This window comes from Ammospiza nelsoni, chromosome Z, assembly GCF_027579445.1.
Source record: "Ammospiza nelsoni isolate bAmmNel1 chromosome Z, bAmmNel1.pri, whole genome shotgun sequence".
NCBI lineage: Eukaryota > Metazoa > Chordata > Aves > Passeriformes > Passerellidae > Ammospiza > Ammospiza nelsoni.
The window spans coordinates 85,157,408-85,182,723 of record NC_080669.1 but is presented as its reverse complement, the minus strand read 5'-3'; the positions used below and the strand labels follow the sequence as shown (position 1 = coordinate 85,182,723).

Genomic DNA, 25,316 nt, shown 5'->3' with positions numbered 1-25,316 from the left:
TCACAGAGAGAAATTACAAGATGTTGCCCATACACACATGGAAAATCAAAAGTACAAGGAAAATATGAACCCAAAACCTGAGAGCTTTTTCCTTTTCCTCTGACACTACAAGAATGAAGGGGCTCTTCAATTCCCTAAAAAAACCCAAATGAAAGCAATACACTGGATAAATAATCCCACCTCCGTTTCCAGCTGCAGACGCACCTCTCTTAATGTGCTCTGGACGAATGAGCTACTACCTCCACCTTATTTTAAGAGAACTCCTTATGAGCAGATGATTAATTTGCAGATAGGTGTCTAACATTAGGCAGCTAAGTTGAAAGGCAAAAGGGAAAAAAAAAAAAAAGCATATGGACAACATTTGCAGCCAGTCGCAACTCTGTTCCAGAGCAGATGGAGGCCTTGTCATTCAGGGGTTTCCTCACATACACCAAGCAGTTCAGTGGGGATAGGGAAAGGGGCTTCTGTTTGGATGCTTCTGTCTGGAACCAGATTAGAGGAAAGCATGCTTTTCCACAGCACACGCCTTGTGTTACATTAAACATGCATGTGCAACTTCAGCTTTTATTCAGCGATCTGAAACAGAGCCCTGCAGGGTGCTAAGGGTTAGGGAGTTTTTGTTTGTTTATCTGTATGTTATTTCACAGTTTCTAGTGCCCAAGGAGTTCATTAAGAAATTAAAACACCTTGCAGGGGCTATCCTGCTGTGGTTGTTGCGTCCCAATATTTCCCTCCTTTCTTCATCTAGCAGTGCTTGATGTTCACAGGGGAAAGAGAGAAAAAGAGAGGAGCCTCATCTGACTGGGTATAGATGTTTGGTCTTAATTCATTGAGAATAATTTCTATGTTTCCTGGCTTTTTGATAACATGAGGTGCTATTGTTAAGAAGCAGGTAGGCACAAGGTTTTCCAACAGGGAAGATTGCTTTGCCTTCTGCTGACTCGCATCCACTGCCAGACATCACCGTTCACAAGGCAAAAGAGCAAGAAGGCTCCTTGACATATGTCCCATTACCTACCTCTTACAGGGAATCTGGCTGGCCTCACCCACCTCCTTGCACCATGGGCTCCAGCAGCTGGCCAAAGTTTGCAGAAAAATAAAAAAAAAACCTCCGTAATAATAGTAACAGGCTTAATTATCTCAACTGCACGGGTGACAGGAGCTGAGCAGTTGCCAGTTTTAACAGCCTGTGGTCGAGAAAAACTGAACTGCATCACCCAGAAGTCAAATGAGGGTCGGTCACAACTCGTTTCACGCCAGCAGCTCCAGGGGAGATGCAGGGCATGCACAAATCACGGCAGCGTTGCCCAGAGCCATCCCGTGTGGAGCTGCCAGCCCTGCTTAAAGGAGTCAGACACGAGGCACATGGCACCAGCCGGCCTCCAGGGAGCTGCCAGGCTCTCTGCTCTGGAGCTGCTGGCTGGCACTGACAGTAGGATCCTGTCTTCCAAGCCTGTGGCTGGAAAGCTCAGCCCCAGAGGTGGGCTTGGCTTAGCACTGTGCCATGCACCTTGCAGAAGCTGACAGGTCCAGCTGGGCTCTAACCTGCTTGGTTTTCATTAGCCTTTCTCTCTTTTGAGCAACGGCAATTGAAAATACTGGAAGCAGCCTTTTCCCTAGGGAGCTGGCACAACCGCTCAGAGGGTGGTCGGGCACTGGAACCACCCCAGAGAAGGCCTCAAGGCCTCAAGGCCTCTGGCAGAGAAGGACTCTGCCAGAGTCCAAAAAGCATTTGGACAAGGTTCTTAGGCACACAGTATGATCCTTGGGGCTGTCCTGTGCAGGGCCAGGACTTGGACTCGATGATCTTTGTGAGTCCCTTCCAACAGGGCATGTCATTCTTTGAGCCTATGTATAGCACTGCAACAGCAAACTCTAAAAATCCCCTGGCTGCATAAACACCATTAGGAAGAACAACACATACAGTGTTTGTTATGCTTTTTTTGCTGTTCTGTCAGGGTGATCCACACATTTTGAAGAACCAGTACCCAAGTGCCTACAGTGGTAGAGTGGGAGAGAAGGGGGGAAAGGAAGGGAAACAAGAACTGAATCCAAGGTGGAGGCAAGCAGCAGTACAACAGACAGCTGGTGTTTGGGTGGTGGTAAATCACCCTGAAATGAGCCTCTTCCCTCAGCTCAATGAGGCCTAAACAACAAAGGAAGGCACAGCTTGCAGCCGGACAGCCTGCTAGCCAACCACAGACACACATGACAGCTTCATTCAGGAGCCCGGAGTCAATACAAAAGCTCCGAAATCAATCCGACATCCTGCGACCTCAAACAATGCGCCAAATCTTCTCAGAATTGGAGCCCCAAATGAGGGGGAGCTGCATTCAAGGGAGATCAAAACGCAGGGCTGGCATTGAAAGGGACTAAAAAGGAGAAGAATGTTCCCAGTTTATTAATGGTGAGGTCTGGCCGGCTGCATCCCAGCCACCATAGGTTACGTTCATTAAAGGGCAGCGCTTTGCACGTATTATGCAGAGCGCCTGGAGAGTATGTGTTGTGTGCGTGTGTCCGCCAGCGTGCCCCTCACTTGCTAGAGATCAGGATGTGCCTTTCTGCTTAGCACTGTTGTCTCCATCAGAAATTCCTCCTGTGTGAACTGCAAACAGGGTTTTTTCCCACTTGAGCGACTGTATGGGCACAGACGCGCACACGTACGCATGCTCTCTCTCATCCCTGAGCCTGAAAAGCATAAAGGAACTCAGACAGACTCTTTCCAACTTAAAAAAAAAAAAAAAAAAAGACAACATTTCACATCCCCTTCCCTCCTGGCCATACTTTCAGCTCATACACACAAAATCTATTACAAAAGACCAAAGCATTATGTGATTGCCACTACTGCTGATGGAGTTGATTGCTCCATAAACCCCACTCCTAACATGCCATAAAAGACCTGGTCCCACAGCACAACAAATCCACAAAGGAGAGCAAAGGAAAAAAAAAAAGAAAATCTGCTTCAGTCCCTGGAGTTGTCCCCTCCAGGCAGGATTGCCCCTGCTGGGGTAGTTTCACTTGCAGAATCTGTCTCGCAGCACTACACAAAAATGGCACCCTTCCCCCTTTGGCAACAAAAAGGCCAAGCAAATCCTTTTTATCAGCTTCCCTTTGAAGGCAGGTGGAAAAGTATAATATAGAGATACACGGGGAAAAAAAAATACCATTTGCAAAAGTACTGTTTGGATTTGTCTGTCCTAATTATCTTTTTTTCAGCTGCCACATTTAAAAGAAGCAGACCTTGAAAGTTTTCTCCTTCTCAGATGCACAGCCCAAGACGAAGGGCTTGCTAGAGGAGGTCAGACTTGAAAAATATTTCTTTTTTGGTGCTGAAATGTGAGTAGATGAAGAGAAAGGACTGAAATTTTCAAAGCTATCTATGGGTCTTGATGAACACTTCCCATGAGTTTTTACTGAAGACATGTCAAAGCCTAATCACCTTTGCTTTTCATGTGTCACACTGATCTGATATTCAGAGCAGACATGGCTCAGGAAGTGAGCAAGCTTTCTCAAATTTGGGGAATCTTACACAAACAGAAACTGAAAACATTAACTGCTCCATAGGATGCAGCAAGTCCCATATATTTTATCTCAAAATTAGGGGGAAAAAAATTATAAAAATTGTGCAGACTCCTTCCCTGGAAGTGTTCAAGGCCAGGTTGGATGGGGCTGTGAGCAACCCCAGTGGAAGGTGTGGAAGGTGCCCTGCCCGTGGCAGGAGATTGAAACCAGATGATCTTTAAGGTCCCTTCCAACGCAAATTGTTCTGTGATTCTATTAAATGAATGACAAGGGTCCACAAAATATCTTTATGTTTATTCACACTTTATTCACACTGTCACAAGTCTACACTGTTTTTGTGACCCCTCTGGAGTCTTTGAAGACCACAAGTATGACCTCTGTCCCCTCCTTTGAGGAGATATCCCAAATTTTACTTTGTGGCAATGTCATACAGATGCCAGAGGGCAACTGGGCAAAGACAAATGTAGCAGATGCAAACAAACTTTTTTGAGGTAGGATGGAAGGTCACCTCTAAGGGCAAGACAAGATGGGGTGAGGTCCAAACCCAGGCAAGAACACTGGAGCAGTGCTCACCTGGTTTACCAACAGTAAGTCAAAAACCTTCTCCAGTAGCATTTGTAGAAAGAGGAAAACTGCATGCAGTGTGGGTGAGTGCCCAAATACCTGCTAGATGAATGGTAGGAAATGATGGAGGCTGCAACAATTACTGGCACTGCAGATGAAACAGAGTCTGCAGGGATCAAATGGAAAAAAGATTCAAAATTAGGGTTTTTTTTATGAGGGTAATAAAAGTGAAAACTTTTTTTTCAGATAACTAGTGGGTCTAAATGTGCAGTTTTCAAATTCAGGAAAACTTAGCTTTTATTTGCATGAACTGCCTTTTTTGTTTTGTTTTATTTTATCTTGCCTGCTTTAAACTCTGCTATTTAAATAATTTAACAATCTATCTTAAATATTTCACCAATAAATCACAGCCTTGTGTTTCTGTTTCATGTTAAAACTCATCAGTGAAGGAGTGCCTGAGCTGTAAGTTAAAATTCTGCTCCACCAAGCCAGTGATGCACAATCATTTCTCTACAGAATCTCTAGTGAATAAAAACTTCTCTGCAGAATTAAAGCCATATAAAAAGTTCTTTGTGTGGGCTTAGAGTGCAACTGCTGCCCAGGATCATCTGCACCCTGCCAAGAGAATCAGGATTTCCAGAGCTAATTGGTGCGTGGAGTTTTCCCACCCTGGCAAGCACAAGCATGGAGCTCACAGCTGAATCTCAGACATGGGCACACCCACCACTCAGGATGCTGATAACACGCTCAGAGCTCCAAATGGTCCATGTGTGTGATGATTGCATTGGGATCCCATGCTTGTTCTCATCAAAGAGGAGCAAATAGAGCAAAATTATGATGTTGTTGACCACAATGGATGTTTTCTTAAGAAAACCTCTAGAATTAAGGTGTTGAGAACACATACCAAGGAACACAAAACCCACTAAGCATCAGCAGGAGTATGACTTCTCAAGTTCCTGCCATTGTAAACTACATTTTAATGAAGCTGAGATTCAAAAGCAACACATTTACAAAAAGTAAGAAAAGTACACCTACCTCTCCTCACTCTCTACCAAAGTCTGAGTACATCAAAACAAAGACAAGAAGCCTCACGTATTTATAATTTAGTGTAATTCCCTCTAATTTTCTTCCTAAATCATTCAGGACACATTTAAGGCAAGACTCCCTTTGGTCTTAGTCCACAAAATCCAAAATGCATGAACGATGTGACTAGATAGCCAGAAACTGATAGCTTGCACATTGAATCCAAAAAGCAAATTGAGACAGAGAAAAAAGAAGGCCAAAACAGAAGAGAAGGGAAAAGAGGAATCACTGTCACATGCATTTGCTTCAAAGGACTGTTTAGTGGGTGATCTCACTTTGATGCCCATAGGAGCAAAACATACACAATCCTATTTGCAAAGGAAAAAAAAAAATCATCTGGGCAGCACGACTCCACTTTTGCAGCTGGGCAAAAAAAACCCTCCACATCCCAGGTCCTAAACCTGGCTGAAGCTTGCCTGGGACAGGGGGAGTGAGATGGAAATCGGAGACATGTCCTCCTCCTCCTCCTCCTCCTCCTTGTTTGGAGGCAGACATCCCCATCTCTCCTTCCCATGTGCAGCCAACAAGACTTCCTGCACCAACTGACTCGGAAACAGCTAATTTACTGCTTTGTGTCAGGAATGCAGCCAAGGTTTCAGTCCCCTGTGCCCCGGACTCCTCTCAGCTGGGCTGCTTCATCTCAAAAAGGGTCTTCCCTTCCTCCTGCCCCTCCCCTGCAACACACACTCCTCCTCCTCTTCTGCTTTTGTAACTTATCTCCCTGCAAGCCACTTCCCAACAGGAGTTGAAATTAAACAGGCTGCCCATATGCCATGGCTCACTTGTTGTCTGTTCCCCTCACTGCCATCTGGCCTATTTGCTCAGCCAAAGAGAAAAACAAAAATAGTGAAAAAAAAAAAAAAGAAAAAAGAAAAAAGAAAAAAAGAAGAAAATAAAATAAAAGACAAGAAAAAGGGGTGGGGGGGGGGGGGATAAGGAAAAGAAAAAAAAGATAAATCCAGACACAATGAAGACGATGAGGGAGGTGATGATGCTGTCTCTCACATCTGCTCATTGGCCAGGCTCCCAGATAGATCAGTAATGGAGAGCAGTAGAACCAGTGACAATTAACCCAAACATAGTCCTGTTTATTTAACCTGTTCACAGAGATCAGCCCATGTGCTGCTCCCCTGGCAAGGAGGCACCACACTCCAGCAAGGAGATTCCCACTGAGTGACTTCCAGCCAGAGGAGGAAAAGGGAGATCCTCATCTCCTGAACTGGGCTGGCAGGCAGACTGTGATGCTGGGCTAAGATTTCCTTTAACTCTCCAAGTCACCTCATTTTATCCTAGAGTAGCACAGGCTAGAGCAAGGAGAGGTGTGACTATGAGGGGGGGAAAAGTTGCATTGGATTTTGATGCACCTTCACTTCCCAAGCTCCTGACCCTGCCAAACCAGAGGAAAAGAAATTAAGCAAATTGCAATTAAGACATAAATAAAATACACCATTATTTCCACACTGCATCTTTTAAAAAAATCATCCCTGGAAAGTGCAGACAGCAGAGATTTTTGGTTTTTTTCTTTTGGAAAAGGGAAAAAGAAAAGAGGCTGGCTCAAGGAACTGCATGGCTCGCCATCACAAAACATTGTGGCAGGGTGAGAGTAAGTCTGTGGGCAAAACAGAAGTTATGTTTGTTTTTCAAGCTGAAATGAAAACTTCAAGGTTAAAAAAAAAAAATAGATTAGCCTGAGAAATAGTTTTCTAAACCAGACAACTACAAAGCTGTTTAAACAGCAGAGTGAAAAGAGAAAACTACTTTTTCAACATCTTTGACTGATTTTTTTGTTTTTCTTTTTTATTTTTTAACTTGCACTGAGATGTTGCATACCTGTGCAGATGGGTGCCAAAAGCCATACGGTTGGTTCCTCTGGAGGCAAACCCCACTGAGCCATGAGATGATGATAATTACCACCAGAGCTGCATGAGATCATGCAGGGGAATCCCCTGCAGGGAGAGGCAGCTGGGGAGGAAGAGCAGAGCTCCTCTTTCCAGGGGTTGTGCTTGGGCACAGATGCTGCCCAGAGGAAAAGGTGGTGCACAGACTGCTAGGGAAGGAGCACCTGGATTAGCTGTGTGCCTGCATCTGAGTCTTTCCCAAACACAGAGCAGAGATGATCCTCCTGAAGGCTGTACCTTCTGATTCAAGGTTGCGTTTTTCCATTGACCCAACAACAGAACAAAACTGAAGAAATTGAATGCTTTCACTCATGATCATTCCTCTACTTGCAAGCACTGATCTATATGAACATTGTCAGTCTTAGGACCCCTGTTTATCAACACCCGCATCTGTACGTGTAGGGAAGCAACATGCAGAGTGTGTCAAGGATTGCTCCAAAGGAAAGGCTGCATTGAGTTTTCCAGCTGTTGGTATTGTGATCCCTAATAAAGAATCAAAAAATCATAGAATGTTCTGAGTTGGAAGGGACCGACCGCAAGGATCATCACATCCAACTCCTGGACCTTCCCAGAACAACCACAAGATTGACCCCAAGATTCATACCATGTGCCTACTACTAGAGAATTACTCTTTCCCCACCCAAACAGCCCACTTGCAGTGGTCAGAAAGAAGGAACTACTTTGTGAATGCAAAATACTTTGTAACAGGGGAAACAGAAACCAGTAGTTCATGTAAAACTGAAACACAGCAGCCTTTCCATCTTTAACACTTGCTGCAGTCACCCTGCAGAGGGGTCTCCATATTTGGGAACCTATAAAAGCAGCAACAGACAGGGAGAAGTCCTGTGAGGGGACAAATTTCACCACAGGTTTTGGCTGACATCACCAGCCCATCCTTGCTCCACTGTTGCAGTTTATGACCTCACCATGAACCACCTCTGTGGAGTCATTCCCTCCTATCTCACTGCAACCCATCCATTATCCTCTGCCTAATTACTTCCACGGCGCTGCTGCAACAGAGATATTTCCTACAGCTGAGCATTTGTATTCCCAAGAGCTGGCACCTGCCAGGTCAAGTTCCTCAGTCTTTACATTTGATGTTACTCCTGCAGGAAGGTGTTCCAGAGAACAGAGAAGCACATCAAGATGACAATCAATTGATTCTCCCATTTGGATATTCCTTTAAACAAAAAGGGACTTGCTAAAGATCGTATTACATTATTCTACAGAAATAGGGTGGAAGGAAAGAGGAATTGTGCTGACTACAATCTGTCCAACACTCCATTAAATCAGAATTCTCTCATTAGGGATAACAATGAACTGCAATAAAATCAATGGGAAGGCGGTGCAGCATGGAAAACTGGGAAGGGTAGGGTTATTTTTTCTTGTACTTTCATTTTGAGATGTGGGAGCTGGGAGCAATCAACACCGAGCTAATAGCATCCAAGTTGACTCCTGAACACTGCATCCCCTTTGAGGTCACAGTTTTCCACAAAACCAACTAATTCATCCTGTGAAGGGAATGAGGACCCTGGGCATTTTGTAGCCCGCAGGGAAAGCCCCAGAAGATCCTCTAATGTGCTCACTCACAGGATGCCACTTGTGGCAGGTCAAGGAGCAGCAAGTACCAACTTTCATGTCTCTAACTGGAACTTCTGAGCATGAAGCCATCCCAGAAGCACATAATTTCACATTTACACTCTGTAGCAAGGTTTCAAAATACTCTGCATCTGTATGTTGTGATAAGGGAAGATGTTGTCCTCCCATGACTATTGGCGTGACACTGAGAAATTTTGGGGTCCTCGACTTGCCTTCCCTCTGAGAGGTTTTTGTATTTAAAAATCACTTTCACTGTCTCTGATTCCTTCCCTTCTCCCATGTTTAATGACAAGAAATCTTTTCATTATAGGAGGACCTGAGAGTAGTTTTTCAAACAAATAGTAGGATCATCTCTAAACTACCACATCTGAGGTGTTCAGCTGTGACTCCTTTATTTATACAACACCTTCAAAGTTCTCCCATCCAAATATTGGATTATTACAGGCATATGGAATCCATCTAGACCTGGATAATTCACCTCCAGCACCTGCAAGACCACTGGTGGTGAAATTTAAGGGACCATGTTTGCCAACTTTGGCCTCACAAGGACCAAAGGACAATGGTCACCCCTAAAGAGGAGCTCCCCCAGTGCCACATCATGCCTAAACCTGTGGGCAAATAGGACAACACACTCAGGGACTACTTCTGGGACAAGCTGCCACTCACTGGCCAAGGAAGCCCAAGCACATAATCTGTATGAAGGGTCAGAGATATGAGAGGAGTCTGAAGCCTCTCTGGTGACCCATGACAGGACCCCTGAGAACTGAATGAAGCTGTGTCAGGGGAGGCTTAGGTTGGATATCAGGAAAAGGTTCTTCCCCCAGAGGGTTGAACTGGCTCCACAGGGCAGTGGTCACAGCACCAGCCTGGCAGAGTTCAGGAAGTATTTGGACAATGGCACATGGTGGGATTTTTGGGGGTGATCTGTGCAGGGCCAGGAGCTGGACTCAATGACCCTTGTGGATCCCTCCCACTTCAGGATATTCTATGATTCTATGAAGACCTGAGTCCCCTTATCCTGACAGTCCCACATCTCCCTGCCACAATGCCTATGGGTGTTAGCGCAAGGCTGACAGGCTTGTTCTTACTAGTGGGTCTTATCAGATTCTCAATTTTAGGGGTGCTTTAAGGCCATCTGCCACCCCCAACTTCCCGTATCAGCTGTCTTAGCATCTGTCTTGGAAGTTCAAAAAAAACCCCCAAAGCTCTGAGTCACAGTGGGCCACAAAGCCACTGTGTAAGGCTGGACCTAAACCTACGCCTTTCTGCTGCTGCTAGAGCTGGATCTAAAAACTACAGGAAACAGCATGGCCACATGCAAATCAGTGGCAAGCATGGAGAGATAGCCAGCTGCTGTCCAGGCAGCCTGCTCTGCCTCAGAGGAGACAAAACACGACCAAAACCTCCTTAATTCCCAGCAGAGGCTGGGGACAGATCAGGCAGAGAAAGCAGAGTGCTGGCAGACACGGCTCCAGCCTCCTCCCTGGCCTGCCTGCAGCTTCAAAGGCCTAAATCAAAGCAGCAGGAGGAACTCGAATGCTTGGAAATCTTCAGTTTGGACTTGTTTTAACAACGGTGTCAGTGAATAAATAAATAAATAAATAAGTACCCAAATGACCTCTCTTATCTAGCCAAATGTGGCCAAAAAAAGCATGTTTGTTTTCATTCAAATTCCCTAAAGGCAATGTAGGGTTTTCTGAGAATGCCTGAAGTCCAAAAAAACACTCAAATTTCTGTGCATTTTTGTTCTTTGACAAAAAACCTACATTTTTAGGGAGGGCAAGGTCTGCTTTGCTTTCATTCAAAGTCTGAGAGGGATCTTTCCAACCAAACTTATCAAAATTATCAGCTTCCACCCATGTTACTTCACCATCTTTCCAACATTTGATGTTCACTTTCACCCAAGCTTGGTTGTTGTATTTCCTTGAGGTGTCACACGCAAAATCAGTGGGGGAAGGACGAAGTACATTTGTAGTTCCTAAAATATTCCAAACAAGCAAAGTGTCTTTTAGGAAGCATGGATGATCTGAGCCTCTTTTCTGGTTGTAAAATGTTATAACAACAGGGCAAACAACTGAACAATGACATCAAGATATTGATAGCCCTTACTGCAAAATCCCATCCCTCCCTTTAGCCCCAGATGTTAGGAGCTGCACTGCTTTGAACCGTTGTTACCCATTCCTCCCACCCAATCCTCTGAGAAGATAAAAATCAAGGTCTGGGCTGCTGAGTCAGATTACAAACACCCAAATAAGACATTTACTCAGACACAGTTGTTTTTGGTCCCTGCTCCACTGAAACTCTGTGTCATGGGGCTTGTAGGAGGCTCCTTTAATTTCTTTCAGAGAAATGAGTTGCTGAGAACTAGAAGCCACACACAGTGAGGAAAAAAAAATCAAGAAATATGTTTATTTTGTGAAGGCAAATTTCTAAACTTCTGGTCAGAAGCTGGTTCTCCTTGATATAAGATCCTGAGCAACTGAGTAGACAGCTCTGTAGAAATATAACAGCCTGAAAGTAAAGCACTAGCCTGAAAATTGTGAAATGTAAGCTTTTTGGAAAAGCATTGCCATGTATGAATAACCTGTGACATCTTGGGTTACAGCTGTGAGCCTCAGTTTTCCCTGAAAACTGATAACCAAAGTGGTCTGGTTCTCCCTACAAAAAAAAAAAAAAAAAACAAAAAAAAAAAAAAAAAAAACCAAAACACAAAAAATGGAAAAAAAAGAAAAAACCCAAAAAAATGAAAAAAAGAAAAAACCAAACCAAACCAATCCAAACCAAGCCAAACCAAACAAAACAACAAAAAAGCCCCACCAAAACAACAACAACAACAACAAAACACCCCTCTGTAGTAAGAGGTATTATGGGAATTATTTTAGGAATCAGAATTTTTGAAGTGACCAGAATCATCAGTCCCCTGAGAGAAACTCTTCTCTTTTTGTTGCATGAAAAAGTACAATTTCCCACTCTGGGGTGATCTTAACCTTCAGGTCGTTACAGCTGAAGACACCCCGACAAAGTTTAGATTTTCCATTTCTCTTGGGTTTCTTCAAGGCTCCTTTTTAGTTTCAGTTTATATTTCCTGTCTTGCTGCCCTTTCATTTTCAGGGTTTCAGATTTAAACAAAAAAACAAAAGCAGCAGTGACTCAAAATCTTTTTGTGTTTCTCTCATTTTGACTAGAAACCAGAACAGACCAAATAAAATGAATGATATCACTCTGGGGTTCAAAGTGCTTTGTAGATTTAACTCTTTTCTCACAGAGGATGGCGTGTGCTGTCATATCCTTTACTTGAAGGGAAGGAGATCAAAACAGAGGAAGTTTAACTTTCATTTAAAGCACAAAACCCATGTTTCCAATTCCTTGACTTTCATGCTGGATACACCTGGGTTTTGAGGTCCAAAACTCTTTGGAATAAGAACCCCAAACCTTCATGCGAAAATGAAGTGGCACATGTGCTGAAAATATTAATGATTAAATAAAACCAAACCTCCCTTCCTCAAAACAGAAGGGATAAATTTCCCTTTTGGAGGTGAACAGGGGCTCGTGGCTGAGAACCATGGTCCTTGCGGCAAGACACTTTTTTTTTTTGAAGACATAGTTTTGTGTTGGTCACAGATGTGCTGGCCTCTTAACATCCCCAAAACAAACAAACAATGACAAGTTTTTAACTGAATTTGATTGACTTCTCATCCTCTTCCTTGGGTTTTTTTTTTGGTTTGTTTTTTTTTTTCCTGGCAGGGTTACAAATGAAGGATCAGCTCTTTAGAGACTGCAGCTAAAGCTGTTAAATCTCCCTCGCTCCCTGCGCTGTGAGGAGTGCAGAGGATGAGTGCTCACATCTTTCTCCTAATTTCAGCACCTGGGAATTATTTCCCTTATCCTGCAATTTTGACCTCTTTTCCTTTCAGTGCCACTCGCAGTTAGAAAGCAGAAATCCAGTCCCAGGGGAATATATGGGATGTTTTACATCCCAGAACAACACTTCAACACTTTGTTTTGGGACTGCAAAAGGAGGCAAGACAATCACCTGCTTGAGTGAGCTCTTTGGACGAGGCAAACAAGTGTCACTTTGTTCTCCCTTGTGCAACCCAGGCGCAGACTGAGGGGGGTAAGGGAAGGTCAAGACAGACCCGGGATTTAAAGGCAGGAGGATGGTTTGATGACTGAATGAGTCAGGGGCTTCACTTTCAGCTCATGCTGACACAGGGCATTATGCAGAGAGAGAGGCACAGAAGCATGGAATCTTTTAGGCAGGAGAATACTCCAAGATCATGGAGTCCAACCATTCCGCCAGCACTGCCAAGGGCACCAGTGACCCATGTCCCCAAATGCCACATCAATGTGGCTTTTAAATCCCTCATGGGGTGATGATACAGCCTTTTGGTGAAGAAAAATGTTTAATATTCAATCTAAACATCCCCTGCCACAGTGGAAAGCTGTTTCTCCTCCTGTTCCTGTTCCCTGGAGCACAGCCCGACCCCCCGGCTGTCCCCTCCTGTCAGGAGCTGTGCAGAGCCACAAGGGCCCCCCTGAGCCTCCTTTGCTCCAGGCTCAGCCCCTTCCCAGCTCCCTCAGCCTCTCCTGGGGCTCCAGCCCCTTCCCAGCTCCGTTCCCTGCCCTGGACACACTCTCTGTTAGTGCCTCAGTTTCCCCACAGTAAGGTGTTGACTGTGCTGCTTGATTCCCATCACAGGCCTCCTGAATAAAGGCAAAGATCTGCAGTGCTGAGCAACCAGCACATCAGCTGCTTCATAGCCACAGCTAGGAAAAGAATAATCCCTTGCCTTGCTCCAGCATCAGGAATATTGCCCCAACCCTGTGAACTGCTTTCCAGGAGCAACTGTGGTGCGAGGCCAGCAGAATGGAACCCTGGCAGCCCTCAGCATGTCTCACTGGAAGCTGATCCACAAAACCAGGCAAGCTTTCCTTCCTTTTGCTCAACAATTCTGGAGCTGTTGATAAATGCTGAAGCCTTAACCAAGTTCATATTGACTATTAGGAATCTCCTGACTGCCTCTTGGGCATCTTTAAGGAGCACATGAGATTCCAAGAGACCAAATGCAACACAACTTGCTGGCCACAAACTGGGTACACTCCTGCCAAAACTTTCCTCTGCTGCAGTTATGGCATGCTTCAGAAAACATTTTATAAGTCAGCCTCCCAGCTTTATGACAAGAGCATTTAGAAGGGAACGTAAACTTTTCTGACCCTCATGCTGCTTTTTGGCTTGAGGAACTGTTTCTTTTTACATCTTTCTTCCCCTACTCCCAAACTCCTTAACTAAGACCATATTTCTAAGAAAGAAGGAAATTGCATTAATTGAAACCTTCTCAGTACATTATCAGCTTTCGAATGAGCATTTGGGGAAGGGAAAAGCAGAGGGCTTAAGGCAGAGGGCATTTGCAGGATTAAATGACCCCTTGAAGGAAGATGTCAGGGTGTGAAAGGCCAGTGAACTGCATTTGGTGACATCAATCTGGAATTTCCTCCTCACAAGTGCCACCAGAGCTTCCCACTCACATCCAAGAGCAAGCAAGGAATGCCAGAGGGGTGGCCCAAGGCAGAAATCAGTGCAGTCAACCTGCAATGCACCAGCAAAACAGAATTTCTCTCTCTTCACTTCCACGATGACTGTAACAGTCCTGTCCAGGCACAAGGCCACCACACATTACACAGGCTTGAAACACAGCTGAGTACTATCCGCATTACAAGCAAACAAAATCAAGGGTTGAGTAGTTGTCATGTTTTATCAATATATCATCAAATCTCCTTAATCTCCTATCCGGCAGATGAGAGATGGATCCTCACAACATCTGGATTTTTCACGGTAGCACCTCCATGCTATAAGCTAGACTTCCAAAGAAAGGTTTGATGGGGCTTGGGCCAACCTGGTCAGATGGAAAATGTCCCTGACCATGGCAGGGGCTCAGAACAAGATGATCTTGAAGGTTTGTTCCAACTCAAACCTTTCTACAATTCAATGAAATAAAGACTTCTGTAGCTACAAAAACATCAAGAATTAGTCAAATTTTGCTTGTGAGACACGTCAGGTTCAGAGGGGCAGCAGTTGCATGGCAAAAATGACCAAGCAAAAGGTAAGCCTCAGACTCCAGGAATTTCTGCAAGAGTAAACACAAAGCTTTTGGAAACCTTTAGTGGGAATAGTGTTTTTATTAAAGTTCTCCCATCCTTCCCTCCCTGGCTGGCTGACTTTCCCTGTCTTGATCTGCAGCCTGCCTGAATACCACCCAAAATATTTTCTCAATTAGAGGAGAAAACAGGAATTTGCCACTTGTCTGCCTCTATTCTGCTGCCTGTCAGCATTCAGCAAATATTTCAATCGTAGCCCTTTGCATGCTGCTAGCCCTGCTCATTTAACCTTTGGCCCTTCCCTAGGCTAATCCATCGGCCTTTACCTTCAAACCTTTACAGCCAGGGGCTGACTGCAGGATGGGCTGGCAGAGAGGGGAGGATGAAAGGGGTGTTGTGAGTGATAAGTCATGCCAGATTCCATTGCAGTTTAGGGAGGGTGAGCAGAGAGGATGGAAATTTCTGACCACGGTCTTCAAAGAATTCAACTGCCAGCAGTTGAGATTTGTGCTTCCACATCCAGGGGATGGTGAGGAAAATGAAAAATTTTTAAGGGGGGGAAAAAAAAAGGGGAAGGAAAACCTCCATCATCTCAGCTCTTCTTCACGTGGCTGGCAGCATCCTGAGGCAGGTACCTAATTGCCCGTGGAGCCTTTGCTCTGCTGCCTCACCCGCTCTCCTCCCCGCCACACGTGTTGCTGAGATTAGTAGCTAACAGTTCCGCTGTCAAAAGCGCGTGTGATGAAAATAATGCCCAGAGCGCTGCCTGTCAGCCTCAAAAATGTCTGCTCAGCCTTGATGGTGCAGGACCCCAAAATCTCTGCCCACCTGGCCTCCCGCTCAGCCGAGCATCCCCTGTGGCTCTCCAGGGGCCGTGCCCAGCCGCCTGCTCGATGAGAAATCGCTGACCCTTCCATCACATGGACGCTTTAATTGTTCACATCGGTATTTTGTTTCTCTCTACTGTAGACAGTTTGCTGTCAGTTATCTGTCCTTCATATGTAATTAATTGTCCTGTCTCCTGGCTCATTAGAAACAAGCTCCTCTCCTCCCCTTCCCCCTCTCCCCCGGCCAAGTCACAGTGTGCATTATTTAGGTTAAATCATGTTTAAGTAACTACATAAATAGTAGGTCGAGTTTGCCTTTTGTCTAGGCTGAGGCTGTTGCTTGGCTCCCTTCTCAAAGCGCCAGACCAGGAAAGCCCTTATCCCTGGAAGCTCTGGAAGGGAAATCCTCACTGGGCAGAGCAGCCATGCCACCCCAGGAGCAGGGGAAGGTCCTCTGAGCAGAAGGCTCGTCCAGTAGGTAACAAAAAGGCATTGCCAAACTTTAATAAGGCAGGCACAAAAGTCAGCACTGCAGAACAAAAATCCTGCCAAGGGGATGTTCATCATCCAGCAAGAGATAATGAGTGAGAGGAAGGTGAAGATGGTTTGCTTTTTTTATTTTATTTTTTCCCCTCCAGAGCTTATTGCAGCCAACAAAATGCAGCTCAAGGGACATCACACATAATGGGTCACCCACTACCACCTTGCAACTACAGCACTGAAACTCAAGTGCTGCAACGCACATGAAAGACTTCTGAGTGTTCATTCAATTAAGAACAAAATGAAAGCTTATGAAGTGGATTCCCTCAGTGCATCAGTTACAAAAAAAAAAAATAAAAAAAAATAAAAAAGATTGAGGATGTGGGTATACAGGTTCAATCAATCTAAAAACCAAGATGAATCATCACCTTGAAATCAAACACAACCTGCACTAACTGTGTTTTAGTGTTACAGCAGTAAAAGTGAAACCTGTAAAGTTCATTTGCTTATTTTTCTGGGCCAAAGCTTTATGTCCTTGTAAACCATTTTCCTGTGCCAAAGTACTGCTAATATCACCTTATGCAAAGACTTGAGGATTTAAATATCTCCTTCTATCTGGGAATAACCACTGACAGAACGAGCATGATAATGCTTGTTTCCTCGAGATTTCCAGCTTAGCTTAAGAGATTTAATCATCTGGAGGAGCTTCGGGTGAATCACCTGAACTTTTGGATACCAACTGCAGCCAAGACCTCCCATCCTCCTTGTGTGTGCACATCCCCGCTGATAGACCTGGGCTAGCCAAGTGCTTTAACTGATTGGACCAGGCTCAGCTTTGCTGGATTGCCTGCACAAAGGTTGTGAAGGGCTTCTGTGAAGACTTCCACATGAAAAGCGCTGCAGACATTTCCAGCGCCGTTATTCAAAACTAAATTACTGCTAAGGGAAACTGTTTATACCAGCAATGCGAGAGGCAATGAAGTTCTCTCTTGCTACCACAATCTGGGCACTGATGGCAGAACAAAAGCTTTCCAGGCTGCCTGAGACCAAGGAATCTGACCAGTGACATGGGAAGACCACCACAAAGAGCCAGGGGCTGGTTCAGTTTATCTACAGCTGGTCCTCTCCTCCACAGGGGTTTAGAAAGGATGGGGTCACTAAAGTTGTTTTATCAGAGACCTTCAATCTAAACTTGCTGCCTGGGCTTATCACAGCTGCTGGTCTGCCAGGGAGATGTGCTGCTGTTGAGCTGAACCCCACAAAATGGCAGTCTGGCTTCCCAGCTCGCTCTCCTAACCCTGCTTGTACTGCTTCAGGACACAGTCCTCCCACCGCTTTGTCTCATTTTAGGCAGACAAAAATATAAACTAGCCACAGCGTGGTTCATCAGGAACACACCCAGCTTTTAGGTGATGTTGTATGATTATTAATATATGCTTTAAAAAAAAATAAAAATGTTCTCAAGAAGAAAAGGGGAAAGGAAGGAAGAAAGAAAAACATGCATGAGTGGGGGAAGGGGGAAAAAGGACAACAATCTGAGACTTTCAATGGGAATGTCCAAAAATAACACAAACAGGATCTCCCTGCCATCTGCTTCGATCCTCTCTGAATGGCTTTCAAAGCAAAAAGCCTTGCCAAAACCTGACAAACAAAGCAGTGAGCATCACTTTTAAAGGAATACCAATACTGTGCTCTCTCTTCCCCCCTTTTTGCTTCATAGATGCACACCTTCCACACCCCTCCAGCTGCTAAATAAATGACACTATGCAAAAAAATTTGCTTCGGTTATGAAGCTGAATTAACAAGAAATAATTTTGCAAGTGGTCCCATATGTCTCTGCTTCTCTGCTTACAATGGACACTAATAAGATTTGCCATAACTAATTCTTTCTTTCACACCACTACCCTATTCTCTAACTTAAAAAAAAAAAATAAATTATATTCTGCATATCCCATGTGCATTTTTCTGCAACTTTCACACAGTTGAAACACAAGGGTTTCAATGGCAAAGCCCACCCTTCACAGTGCAGACATTTTCAACTTAGTTTAGGTCTTTCAACGAGGCTTAAATGTGAGTTTTACTTCAGCCTAAAATGAACAGAGGAGCATCTGTCACTTGTTTTGTTTGATTTTCTATTCTCATTTAAAAAAAGAGATGTCTAATGGGGTTGATGGGAAACAGGGAGGCACAGGAGAGCTGCACTCTTAACACCAAAGGCACTGTGTTAGTGCACATGAAGTAGAAAATCTTGACTCCAAAAGCAATGTGCTAGCACATATAAAACAGAAACAAAATTCATTGGCGGCAAAACCCAGCCACTCTCCTATTTTCCCTTCAGCCAGCTAAGCAAATCAAACTTCTTTAACTTCTTTTCCGTTGCTTTTTTTTCTTGTTTTTTTTTTTTTTGCTCAGTTGGTAAGTTTTTTGTTTGTTTGTTTTTTGTTATTGGTTGGGCTTCCTCCAAGATTCTCATCTCGCCTGACAAACTTGAGAAGCAAACGCAAAACGCTTAAATCCACACTTCTTCCGTGCACTTTGTCCTCCCTGCTCTCGGGATATTTTTATGCACCACGAGCACACCTTCGCCAGCGCCGATCAACCTTTCTTTTTGCTTTTCTCTTTCTCAAAAAAAAAAAAAAAAAAAAAAAAAAAAAAAAAAAAAAAAAAATCTGAGGCCTAAATTACTTGAACAAACAAAGGCGATTTCCCTCCCTCTCTCCCCCGCGGCCGCCTCCCCCCTCAGAGCCGGGCCTGCCCCTCCTCCCCCGGCACACAAATGGCCTCACACCAGACGGAATGGAGGGAGGGCTCCCAATTACACCTCTTTATTAACGAGGGGCCGCGGCGGGGAAGGCAGGGCAGCGGCGTGGGGTGCAGGCCGTGGCTGCCGGCTCCTTCCTGTCCCCCAAACCCCGGAGCAGAGGTCACGATAATCTGCTGGGGAGCGGCGGAGTTTGGGCCCACCTGCCGCCCACGGTGGGTGGGCATGGCTGTCCCTGCCCGCAGCGGCACATCTGGGAAAGGGTGGCAGGAAAAGCCCTTCACCAGCCCTTCGAGGCAAGAAACAACAGGGGAGCCCTGTTGTTTTTTGCAGCTTGTGGACAAGGAGACCTGGGGCATGGTGGGGGAATCACTGACCTAGCCAGGAGCAGGGTCCTGGCTGCAGTGGTGTGATGCCTTCTCCAGTGGCCCCGGGTGATACACCTCTGTCTGCCTCAATTTTCTGCTTCAAAACCTTAGGAAAAAGCTGGAAACCTTTTCTCTTTTCTACCAACAGAGGTGACATGGTCTAAAGTTGCCTCTGCCCGTGGCAAGGGTTTCCAGCCCAAATCATTCTGTGATCTATAACAGTTACAGGGCACTGCCTTGATTTTTCTGTAAGTACCATCCATCATATAAGTCCCTTTTCCCTGTCTTTGTGGTGATTCATTTTCATGTTCTACTAGAAAAGATAGGAAGGTGTTTTTTGATGGTCAAAATCTAAACCCTTTCTTTCTCTCCCGCTTCAGCCCCAGGGCACCTTTTGCATTCACCCATCAATGCTGTGGTCTCACACCTGATGGTAAATGCACTGAGCCCCTTGGGCCTCTTATTTACCCATCAGACCCTCTCCAGCACTGCCTGCATGGCTGTCTCCATCTGGCAGAGCCCAAATCCTCCTTTCTCCTTACCTCACTGTTTAAATTCCTCTCCCACTGGGCTGCTGGCTTTTCCTTGGGAACAAAGCACAGACCCCTTGAGCAAACACTTCTCCCCATCTGTGTCCAACAGCTATGACAAAAACAGCTCCCCTTACTCCTGAAGCTCTCCACAGTTTTCCCCCAAACCTCATAACACACTTGTCCTTTCTGACTCCCACCCTGCTCTCAAAACTATATTTGGTCACTTTGTCCAGACTTTGGGCTTATTTATTGACAGACCTTCGTGCTACCTGTGGTCCTTGTTGAGTCTCTTTGGTGTCAACCTGCATCTCTTTTCACACAAGTGGCAAGTCTGCGGGCAGGCAGTCAAGATGTAGAGAGAAAAGCGGGCTATAAGGGGAGCATAAAGCATTGCTACTTTTTCTAACCAGGGATTAACACATGGTTTTTAAACAAGGGGACTCCCTTCCCAGCTGACAGCAGCAGCTGCAGCTTCTGACTTGCTCACAGAGTGGCAGGGAATCGAATCAAAGAGAAAAGAAGAAAGAGGACAACCCTTCCTTGGGGAGCAGGAAACACAATACAAGCTATTCTAAAATCCCTGAAAATACTGGCTTGGTTTTAGGTCAGGCTCTCCTTCCTCCTTCTGTCCTGTGTGCCCCCACCCCCTCACACGCACCCCACTCAACAAAGGGAAATTGGTATTTTTCAAAATTCTTATGAAAGCCAACCCGGCAGATGGTTCTTTCCATGCCGGGGAGGAACAAAAAGAAAAACCTGCCAGGATACACATCACTGAGATGTGACAAAGATGGGCATGGTGGCTGGCCTTTGACCCAGAGATTTCATAGGCCTATTAAGCCATGTGGCCAAGATGGACTGAGTCGACTTCTATCTCCAGCACACAGCTGCTGTACCCCATGGGCTCGTGCTGAGTATATTAGATTAAGTGAGGTCAGATCGACTAAAAAGAGACAGGGTTTCCATCTCCCACCTTTTCACTACCTAAGGACAATCCTCAACACCTAAGCAGGTCAAAGCAAAATTCAGTGGCCAAAGTAATGTATAGATTGTAAAAGACTTATTTAGAGAGTAATTTGCAGCAGTCCTACTTTACCAAAGTCTTGCATATATATCAGTGATATCAACTCCAACAAATGCAGAAAGCCAGCAATAAATCACTGCCAGCCCTTCTATCACACTCAAATGCCTCAGGTTGAGCTGTGTATCACAAGCTGCCCTCCTTTTTCTTTAGAACATCCTCTAGATAACACGAACAGCCAAACTGCAGCCCAGAGCTCCACATCCCAAGGACCCAGGCCAGATCCAAGGTTGAAGCATGGCTTGGTAATGCACCACAGCTGCCAGCCACAGCACAGGGAGCAGAAAGGACGTGCTGCCCTCCCTCAGAGCCACCCTGTTCTGTCACAGATTCCCAAGGAGCATACTGACAGTCGCTGGCCCCCAGTGACTAAGTGCAGCTCCTGCCCACGCCCAGAGCTGATGGCCTAAGGACAGATCGGTCCCTCCCCATCACCCTCTCCTCATTTTTTCCTGTGATGTCTGTGCTGTAGTCACAGAAACAAATAGGCTTTCCCATGCTACCCCCCCTCCAATTTCAAATCAGAAATATAATTACAAGTGATGCAATGGAATTAAGACCAAAGAGAGAAAAGACTGGAGGGTATTTGTCCTGCTGATTACATAAATTATTGAAGAAAAATATCCCATGGAAAGCAAGAAGCTGTCTTTGAGAAGAGAACTTTACCAGCTGTGTGCTGGTGGACACAATGTCAGAAAATGGACAGGACAAATTAATTATCACCATCCAACGTGCACACAGCACAGGATATAAGAACCAGAATACCTTGTAAATCCAACAGCGCCAGTTCCCAGTGGAAGATGCAATAAAGAAGTGCCTTCAAGCTCCCTGTTAATGCAGATTAGATAGGTGACTAATGTAGGGACTGTCCCTGCAGCTGAATGGACTTTGGTGGGAGGCAGAAATGAGGGCTGATCTAGACCCTATTAGTGCTGCTGCTCCCCAGTATGTCTGCCTCAGGTATACTTTTCTTAGTCTTAAGGGTGACCTTTCATCAAATTACCCACCTGGGAGTACAGCAGGTAAAGTTTTGGTGAAGCCACCCAGGCTGGCACAATGTTCTACTGAGGAACAGGGGACACTACTGATTATTTAGTAATCTCAGTGTAAGCTCTACCTCGGAGGTATGAGGAAGCTGTTTCCTACACATCCTCCTGGGAAATGTTTGCCAACCACCGTTGGTTACAGAAGTGCCTTCTCACAGAAGCACCAGCTGGGGAAGCATTGACTCGCCCTGCAGTGAGGCGAGGGTGTGATCCTGGTGACTCACTGGAGTCCCCTGCTCGGCCCTCTCCTTGTCACCAGCATGGAGAGAGAGGGGAGCTGTGTCCTCTGGCTCATTTGTTTGTGCCACCACATTCCTTTGGAAACCGAGAGCATTGGGCAAGTCAGAATTACCCACCAATCCCCTCCAGGCTGATTCTCATCTTTCAGCCATGTGGAGGGAGAGCAGCTCCATGAAGTTAGGATGCTGCAAAGTGCTGGAATTCCTCAATGAACCACCCAGGTTTATAGTGGTAGAGTTTTTGTAACACCCAATGTCGATAAAAAGATACCGTCTCTCTGTAAACCTTGCCACCCAAGTGAGAGACAGCCATGAGAAACTGATGAGAAGATAATGAGTCCTCCAGCAGATATTCCTCATTCAACTCTTACCACATTTTAGAGTTTACAGACCAGAAGGGATTATTAAGGGCATCTAGGTCAACTGATTGCATGCTGGCCCCAAAACTCCACCCCCTGATTTCTGCATCCAGCCCCAGCTCTTCCCTGAGATAAGTTTTATTTTTAAGTGAGCAGTGAAGATACAGACAGTTAACTATTTTGAAAAAAAATTATCTGTTTAAATGACAGCTAGAAGAGGACTGGTGTTCTAGAAGGGCTCTGCATTCCATGCTTGGAGATCAGGCCACCCCTGGGAGACTCAACTGTGTCGTGGTTAAGTAACCACAGCTCAGTGAAAAAAGGTTTGAGCATTAACCCGGCCTGTGACAGGTTCCTTGAGTGAGTCACTTAATCTCATTGCTCTATTTCACATTCTGTACTAAGAGACAAGATGGTTCCATTTATCCTCCTCACTACAGAATTTGTGAAATTCTTGTGGGGAGACAGGCTCTCCTGGTGCCTTCCTTTGTACAGGACCTGCCTACAGCAGACATGGATGCACAGCAGCAGCGTGGGACACCAGCACCTTAAAACCCCATTTTGTTCAGCTGTGGTTGACTGTCTATCTTGAATGACCATGTCCTCATCTGCAGCTAACCTGTCTTGGCCACAGTCCAAGCCAGATCTCAGGTACACAATCCCATTTGCAACCTGTAGTAAGACACCTTAGCCATCATGCTGTTCTTTTCACTGCTAGCCCACAGCTCCAAGAAGAAAAGAAAAATAATAAGAAGATATTTGGACTGATACTACTCTGCCCAGTCTGGAGAAGTAGAGTTTGCAGTCCATGTGAAAAGCAGTGTCATGCTACTGGTACACACACCATGGCTTGAGAATCCCGTTCCTCACAGCAACCACCTGCAACTCAGAGTCCAAATATAACCACAGTGTAGAAATAGCGCCTTATGTCCTGAAATGAAGAAGCCAACAGCCACGAGTCTAACTTGTGTTAGAGGTCATGGCAAGAAGTGGAAAATAAAGCTCTTACGAAAACACAGCTAACTGGACTTGTCCTCGAAGGTCACATCTGAAATTGAATCATTTTAAGGTCCAAGAAAAGTCTCAGCATTAAAAAAGCAAAACAATTCTTGTTTATTCTGGATATTTTTAGACCAGTTTCCTAAGGAAACAAGGCTAACATGGTCACACGGTGTTTTTGTATATGTGAATGCACAAACAAAGTCCTCGCCTGACTGCACAATCCTCTCTCCTTAATTTTTTTTTTAATATTTTGTCCAGTGTTGATCAAATGTGATGCAAAATCACAATCGTCAGGATAAAACATACTAACGTATTTTGTTCAAATTGTTCTCTGGCCAGAAGAAAGGGAACTCTGAGAGGCTCCCAAAAAGGGCTTAGCTGAAAAGTTCATTCATCACCAGACACCAGAGAAGTCACATAGAAGGAAAGTGGCCAGAAAGTCTCTGTTATCTTAAAAAAAGCAAAAGAAAAGACAAGCTGAGGGCACCAGGTAAAGACAAACTTTCCTTCAAATGAGTTAAGATGGGTCCATCTCTCAGTCCCACTGTCTGGGCAGAGAATGGGGTCAGCAAGGAACCCATCTGGGAATGAAGCATGGGAAGAATCAGACCTGACCTGAGGGGCTAGCTGTGTCTGTGTTGTGTGTGTGTGTGTTTGTGTGAAAAAGGAAGTCAAGATGAAAAGTCTGTAAGTAAATCAGAAGGTATCTGTGGTCAGGTATGCCTGGCAGGGGAGGAGACGAAGCACTGCAGGCAAAAGCTGGTGCTGCAAAAACACAATGATGTATGTGAAGGACTGAGACCCCAAAATCTCTGTGAATGAAAACACACCCAGTTTGCAGCCCTGGGTGTACATGCCAGCACATCACATCTCCATATCTGTTAGCCCGGAGGCCACAGTGCTTTTGAAACAACACCAATTTGGCCAAGGCTTTGCACTCTGTTCTCCTGTATGACACCTGTAGTTTGGTGAATGGGGCTAAGGATCTCCACCTGGACCCCCAGCTTCCTGCACTTGTCCCACTTGCTTCGTTGCAGCATCTCCTCAATCCCAACACCTGGTCTGTGGATATTTTGTCATGGTTGGAAGAGAAAGACACAGCACAAGTAAACAAGGAAATGTCACAGAAGGCCATCGAAACTCAGCTGTGGGAGGGAGAGACTGCTGCAAAACAAAACCTTTCCTCAACACAGACAGCCTCCCCAAGCCCTGGTCATATGACAGCTAATCAAGTACACCAAGTCTTCCTTGTTTGGCACTCTGTGTTCAGCAGAAAAAGCCTGCTTACATTTCCTCAGCCTATCCCTTTACTGACAGATGTTTGCTTCTTTAGCACCCACTTGACTAGTTGAAAAAAAAAAAAAAAGCACAATTCTTTGGGAGCAGACAGAACTAAGGGATGGGCATCAGCTGGCTCAGGCAGAGCACTGAGCTGGAAAAGACTCTCTGCATTATTCCTGTGACAAGATATCCAGATATCCAGGACATGATGCAAGACAGACACTTCTCCAGCAAGCTGTGGAGGAGAAGGAAGGGTTAAATCTGGGATCAGCCCTCCACCTCTTCATGGAGAGGCTTTGAACCACCTTCAGGTGGGACCAGCCTCCTCCAGATGGCTATGTGGGGGATCAAGATGACTCAGCTCCCAGTGTCAGCACCTCAGGTGCCTTCATGTACCAGGATGAACCTAAGTTGTCCTCACCTCCTGGAAAAACTGGTTTCTTAAGTGAAAAAATAAGTTTTTTTCAAAAACACAAACCAAAAAAGCCCCCACCATTCATTCTTGCTCTTTTTTTGCGGTGAGCCCAAGATACCTGACGTGGGAGACCACCAAACTGCAGCTGTTTCATTTGTGCCT

General features: G+C 45.2%; 1 protein-coding gene across 2 annotated transcripts in view; it reads right to left on the bottom strand.

The window, feature by feature from the left end:
• Window positions 1–25,316, bottom strand: part of SETBP1 (SET binding protein 1) — a 267,221-nt gene that overhangs the window by 218,641 nt on the left and 23,264 nt on the right. The gene's annotated exons all lie outside the window — the stretch shown is intronic.